Source organism: Meles meles, chromosome 6, assembly GCF_922984935.1.
Source record: "Meles meles chromosome 6, mMelMel3.1 paternal haplotype, whole genome shotgun sequence".
NCBI classification, from domain to species: domain Eukaryota; kingdom Metazoa; phylum Chordata; class Mammalia; order Carnivora; family Mustelidae; genus Meles; species Meles meles.
Genome location: NC_060071.1, coordinates 82,869,641 through 82,877,136, shown reverse-complemented (window position 1 = coordinate 82,877,136; position 7,496 = coordinate 82,869,641). Strand labels below are relative to the sequence as shown.

At 39.1% G+C, this 7,496-nt stretch overlaps 1 pseudogene; it reads right to left on the bottom strand.

The window, feature by feature from the left end:
* Window positions 1-365: 365 nt before the first annotated feature.
* Window positions 366-932, bottom strand: LOC123944349 (annotated as a pseudogene).
* Between the last annotated feature and the right edge of the window lie 6,564 nt (window positions 933-7,496).

The following is a 7,496-nucleotide window of genomic DNA, read 5'->3' as shown; positions in this document are numbered from 1 at the left end:
CCTATAGAAGTTTGTCACTACAGGCATTCATCCAAATTTTATTTGAAGGATGTCAAACAGTCATATAGAATTCATCTGTCTATACTTTCTTTTTTTTTCCTCAGTTCAAGTTTAATAGAAACAACAAAAGATCAAAAGTGATGCCCCACTACTATATGTATCATTTGACCTGCCACATAGAATAGCTCAGGCCATTCTCCCTGAAAGAAGAGAGCTGGCCTCTCCAGGCCCTGCAGGAAAGGCTGTCCTATACCACATCTGCACTGAGTCTAAAGTTGTGTGTTTTAAGCATGACCACAATAGTATAAAAGAGCTTCTGTCTTCATGGCTTCCCTCTGCAGCCTGGCCCTAAAATGGCCCAGTGCTCACTTCTGTTTGGAGAAATATTCTTTGCTTTTCCGGACATCAGGCTTCCAGCCAGCAGGGCACACTTCCCCATGCTTCTTAGTTAACTGGAAGTCTCAAGAGTCTCCACAGACTGCCCCACTAGGAGACATTCACAGTGACTGCTGAAGGATACCTTTATCATCAGTGGTAAAGCGGTCCCTGAACAAGATGTCTCCATCACCCTCTAAGACTCCATAGCCCTGAGTGATGGTATGCTTGGGGTCTGATACCAAGGGACTGTTCGTGGGTCCTAGTCCTCTTTGTTTCTTGAATGTGTTGATCTATGCCAGGCAGTAGAAATGAGAATCCACGGAAGCACCAATCAACTTGGCAGTTGGGTTTCTTAAATTCTTCTGCCCCTGTCATTGAAAGCAATGATCTCTGTGGGGGCACACAAAGGTGAAAGGAAGAGGGTAAAAGAAGAGCACTGTATAGTTTCCTTTGTAGTCAGATATGCTGATGTCTTTGGACTGGCCATCTGGCATAACAACCGTGGCTTTGAAGTTGGGGGCAGGCTGCCCAATTTTAACATTTCCTGAAGACATCTCTTCTTCATGATGTCTTCATGAAGACATCAGACCACTGGCACCTCTAAGACAGAACACTCCAAAGACCAGTCAGGAGGAAGACACTGTCTATATATTTCTTTTTCTTTTCTTTTCTTTTTTTTTTAAGATTTTGTTTATTTATATAACAGAGAGAGATCACAAGTAGGAAGAGAGGCAGGCAGAAAGAGAGGAGGAAGCAGGCTCCCTGCTGAGCAGAGAGCCTGATGCGGGGCTCGATCCCAGGACCGTGAGATCATGACCTAAGCCGAAAGCAGAGGCTTAACTCACTGAGCCACCCAGGCGCCCCTGTCTATATATTTTTAATCTTTGGTACTGTTAGCAGTAGTAAAGCCCATTATTTTTTCTAGTTGGCACACAATACCTTTCTTCTCTTCACAGCTTTGTCAAAAACAGACATTATTCTACACTACCCATGTGTCCAGTTCCACACGAATACTCGAAATCTTGAGATTTTAAATCAAATTTAATCAACTGCTTAGACTTAAGTATTTCCTGTCTCCTATTGTCATTTTTTAAAGGTTTATTTATTTATTTGGCAGAGAGAGATCACAAGTAGGCAGAGAGGCAGAGAGAGAGAGAGAGAGAGAGGGGAAGCAGGCTCCCCGCTGAGCAGAGAGCCCGATGTGGGGCTTGATCCCAGGACCCTGAGATCATGACCTGAGCCGAAGGCAGAGGCTTAACCCACTGAGCCACCCAGGCGCCCTCCTATTGTCGTTTTTAATATAATTTTTATTTGGATTTTAGTATACCTTTATGATAATTTATGCTGCTCTGATCTTTAGTCCCGGGAAATAATTGTAGCAAAAATTTCTGTGGCCTAAATTTGGAAAATACTCTTTCTGTTGAAGATTTACCATATATGCTACCATATTTAAAAAGTAAAGGCTTGCAGGAAAACTATATTTGTTAAGCTTGTTTTATCCAGTGGCTGCCCTGCAACTTAAAAAAAAATCACATTTGTCATGCTATTTACTCTTTAGTTTGAAAGACTTAGAACTTTAAAACTGATACTTTAATTTCATGAATGCCTTTTCTACTGCACTGACTCAGTGAGAGAGGAAATCTTTTATGTGTATACTTTCCACTTGGGTACACTACATAAGAGTCTTTTTTCTCTTTCTTAAACAGCTTCCCTAATTGTTCACTATTGCTTTAGATGATTTCTGAAATTCCTTGATAATCAGTCTTAGGTGGGCTTGCTTTCTGAAGGTGAGACTTTCTCCTTTCACTGCCCACATTCAGACATTACCAAATCTGTCTGTCGTATTTCTTTTGACTCTCTGCTTCTTCCTTTCCTTTTTTACACTGCAGTCTTTGTCTGGCCAATGCTCTTTCAGTTTAATAGAATATTACTTTTGTGTTCCCACGATGACTTTATAAGAAAATTTATCCATTAGAGGATAGCTGTATGCCTCAGAATGTTCATTTAACAGATTATTTTGCATAGGTTTCATTTAGCCTGAAATCTTCACCTCAGATGGGTTCCAAATATCCTTGACTTCCCAGAAATTCATCAGTTGTATAAAATAAAGCATATCTGTAACAAGCTTCCAAGCATGTGCTAATGTTATCACAGTAAAGGAAGAATAGTGTTTTGGCAGAGAACTTTTTAATTAGTTGCTTTAGTAAAAAGAGCTACAACTCCATCTTCTACTCAGCATAGAAAATGCACTTTGGTCTTTGGGTCAGCTCATATAAGACAATTAACTGGCAGGAAAGTCAGCACTCTTCACTACATGGATACAACCGTATCAGGAAAGTGTTAGAGTAACTTAAACTTCCCTAATGAGCTTCAGGGCTTTAATGAGAGGATTTTCTGTTCTTGTATGATTAATATTGCCTGTGATAGAAAGAGGACTCATGTATGTGTGTGTGAAGAAAATGTGGGGCAAAAGAGTTCAAGATAAATGATAAAGAGGAAGTAAATAAGGGGTTAATCCCTTAGTGCCCAAAGGAGATTAATTATTGATAACCAGTAACTGCCACCAGCACGAGTCATCTCTCCAAATAATTATTACAGCCTACAATGAAATAGCAACTATTTTTAAACTATCAGCAGTTTAACCATTTATTTTCTGAGTTTAGTCAACCAAGCAATCTATACTGGCAGGCTATATAATTACGTGAAATTGTGAACCTATATCATGTGTTTAAAGACACTATTATTATTTATAATTGGTCTAAATTTTTTCTCCATAAAAATAGTCATTGTAAATCACTCAGTCAAAGTGGGTGAACTGACTCTGTGTGTTCATGTGAATGCATGTTTGTGTAGGTACACAGCTTTGTGTGTGTGTGGGTATGTGTGGAAAGTCAGATTAGAATAGAATGAAGAAGAGAAAATAAGAAAAAAGAGATCGTCCAAAAGAGTCAATGATGTTAAGTAAAACATTATTAGAATATGTGGGCATACATAATCAGTTATTTGCACAAACACAAACACAGGTTTCCTTTGCTTTCCTGAAGTTCACTTCTACAAAGGACCTGAATTAATACCACTTTCACTACCCCGAAAGAAACTTGAAGGGTATTTCCACTTCTACACAGTGGTGATTGCTTCTACATTTTATGCAGTTTCAGCTGGTGAAAGCTTTCATAGGAGCACTCTACTCTCAGAGAGCAGGGAAAACCTGTAGTTTTTGAGTTATTGGCTTTCGCTAGCACTTAACCACTGAAACAGACTGCAAGATGTTAAGAAGTAGTGAGAATTTAGTGATAGGAAGTGACTAGAAGTAGTGAGAAGTAGAAGTAATGAGAAGTAGTGAGGATGTTAAGGATGGTGAGAGAGGAAAGATACAGGTAGACGGTCATCATGTTTCGCTAGAGTTTAGCCATGGATATGAGCAAAAACTGGACAGAGAGTTGGTGAAGCCTAGGAAACAAGGATGGCTTTTTTTTTTTTCCATTTTATTTATTTTTTCAGCGTAACAGTATTCATTCTTTTTGCACAACACCCAGTGCTCCATGCAAAACGTGCCCTCCCCATTACCCACTACCTGTTCCCCCAACCTCCCAGCCCTGACCCTTCAAAACCCTCAGGTTGTTTTTCAGAGTCCATAGTCTCTTATGGTTCGCCTCCCCTTCCAAATTTTTTTTTTTAATAAACATATAATGTATTTTTATCCCCAGGGGTACAGGTCTGTGAATCGCCAGGTTTACACACTTCACAGCACTCACGATAGCACTTACCCTCCCCAATGTCCATAGCCCCCTCCCCCTCTCCCAATCCCACCTCCCCCCAGCAACCCCCAGTTTGTTTTGTGAGATTAAGAGTCATTTATGGTTTGTCTCCCTCCCAATCCCATCTTGTTTCATTTATTCTTCTCCTATCCCCCTAACCCCCCATGTTGCTTCTCCATGTCCTCATATCAGGGAGATCATATGATAGTTGTCTTTCTCCGATTGACTTATTTCACTAAGCATGATACGCTCTAGTTCCATCCACGTCGTCGCAAATGGCATGATTTCATTTCTTTTGATGGCTGCATAGTATTCCATTGTGTATATATACCACATCTTCTTTATCCATTCATCTGTTGATGGACATCTAGGTTCTTTCCATAGTTTGGCTATTGTAGACATTGCTGCTATAAACATTTGGGTACACGTGCCCCTTCGGATCACTATGTTTGTATCTTTAGGGTAAATACCCAGTAGTGCAATTGCTGGGTCATAGGATAGTTCTATTTTCAACATTTTGAGGAACCTCCATGCTGTTTTCCAGAGTGGTTGCACCAGCTTGCATTCCCACCAACAGTGGAGGAGGGTTCCCCTTTCTCTGCATCCTCGCCAGCATCTGTCATTTCCTGACTTGTTAATTTTAGCCATTCTGACTGGTGTGAGGTGATATCTCATTGTGGTTTTGATTTGTATTTCCCTGATGCCGAGTGACGTGGAGCACTTTTTCATGTGTCTGTTGGCCATCTGGATGTCTTCTTTGCAGAAATGTCTGTTCATTTCTTTGCAGAAATGTCCTCTGCCCATTTCTTGATTGGATTGTTTGTTCTTTGGGTGTTGAGTTTGCTAAGTTACAAGGATGGCTTTTTAAATTTTAATGGGTTATAGAAGTTATAGAGAAAAAGGAGTTAGAGCAGATGCAGAGTATGGAGGAGAGAACCATTTTGTTGCTGTTGTCAGCTGCCTCTGAATGTCTGTTGGGGAGGTTTTGATTTCTGCAGGAGACATCGCATTTATTTATTTAAAAAGCAGTTAAATTGGGGTACCTGGGTGGCTCAGTTAGTTAAACATCTGCAGGTCATGATCCAAGGGTTCTGGGATCCATCTTTGCATTGGGCTCCCTGCTCAGTGGGAGTCGGCTTTCCCTCTACCACTCCTCTGCTTGTGTACTCTCTCTCAAAATAAAGAAAATCTTAAAAAAAAAAAAAGATGTGATTCAATGGCCCACAGACAAACCTGTAAATTTCTGTATTTCAGACCCAATAGAGGAGAGGTTGGGGTCCTTATACTGCAGCAAAAATTGGGGTGCATTCAAGCACACTGCCTGTGATGCTCATGGAATGGATGTGTTGGACCAGGGTGGTACACAGCAAGGGACTGGATCTTGTATACTGTTTCTCTCCTTTCTTGCTATAAGTAGATACAGTACCACTTGGTCTGGTGTACGTATTACCTATTTTTTTTTTTTTTTTTTTTATGCTTAACATTTTTTTTTTCCCTTTTTATTTATTTATTTTTTTCAGCGTAACAGTATTCATTCTTTTTGCACAACACCCAGTGCTCCATGCAAAACGTGCCCTCCCCATCACCCACCACCTGTTCCCCCAACCTCCCACCCCTGACCCTTCAAAACCCTCAGGTTGTTTTTCAGAGTCCATAGTCTCTATTTCAGCAAAACTGAATATTGCACTAGTTTCTTTCCTGAATGTCACTTACCTGCTTTTAAGCTTGGCTACCCTCGTATCATATTCTATGGACCACCTGGTGAACAGTGAAACAAAGATTCCCCTTCTCAAGCTTCAGTGAGAATTGTGCCACCATTTGGAGGTAGGAGAATTGCAAGTCATTAATCATCCATCAATACTGATTACCATTAAGAATAGATGTTTCAGGTCTATCAGCTTATTGCTGCTTCTGTTTTTCTTAGGTCACAGAATATTGGTCAACCCAGCATCAGTTCAGTTGGCTGATTTGTACCTTTGGTACAAACTTCTTAGATGGACCACACAGTCACTCCTCCCTTGGGTCTCATAGTCTTCCTCTCAGGAAATTTTTCAGGATAACAGGTAAGTTTCCTCATGGCCCTGGATCTCCAGACCTCTCTTATTTCACATTTAGAGGAATCTCCAATCCATGTACTCTCTTAAACGCTACTTTCCCTTTATTTTTTTATATCTGATATTAATTACCATTAAAACTAGAATCTGAATCATTACCAACAAAGATATTATCTCTTTTTCCTTGAACCAAATGGGATAATTTTTAAAACATTCCAGGAAGGAAGGGACAGTACACTAACTATTTGGTGAAGAAAGAAGAGAGTAACAAAGGAGTTGTGCATATTAAAATTACTTAAACATTCATATTCTGCCAAATTTGTACATACATGTGTATTTTACTTTCACCAATTACGGTGATACAAATGGGTCTTAAGAAATAGCAAAAAACCATTTTGTCAAATAGGAATTGAGGAGGTATGGAAATTCTCCTCATTTTAAGTGCTCCTTAATTACTGGCCTTTCTGTGGTTGAATTTATATTAACAAAGAGAAGTGGATATTAAGGCAATTAATCAGAAAATTCTGCTTAAAAATAGCAAATGAAAAATAAGTGAAATTTCCTATTGAATTCTAGGGTTTGGTCTCTACACAGATAGGATTCATTAGGTAGATCCTTAGCCCTCTTCTTTACTCTTCAAAAAAGATTTTTCTTTGTCACTGTGCATAAAGTAAAATGAAAATAGATAATGCAAATATTCTGATTGATTACAAGATTAAAATTGTGTCTTCTAATAAATATGTCAGGATTCAAGAATATCTTATTGCAGTTTGTTTTTTTCTTACTTTTTTTTTTCAACCACCATCTTCTAATAACTCACAACTGCATTTTTTCTTGTTAGAACATGTCATCCAGCACTTTTTGATTACATGTTCTCAGATAATAGCTGGGACAGATTGACCAAAGGAGAGCAATTTCTTTAATCAGGATAACATAATGATTCTATCACAAACTTTAGATAGGACTATGGATATCACCAGTTTTTTGATCTATTAATAGCACTGTATCTTTAGTGGAATTGAAGACAGGACCTTCTGTAGGTCTCAATATAACTTTATAAAAGGCCATAACAATGCCTTTAGAATCAAATCCATTTGCTGTTCTACAGAAAAGCAAGTTTTCTAGTTACTTGGCCATAACCTGAGGACAGGGATTCTGCAAATATTAAGCAGTGGAATGCAGTGAACAGGAATCTGAAAATTCTACCTGGCCAAACCCAGTGACCTTTAGCTTCTTTCTTTTCTTGAGTCATTTTATGGGCATCAGTTTCTTCACCAATGAAAAGAGGGAGTTGTCCAACACATTA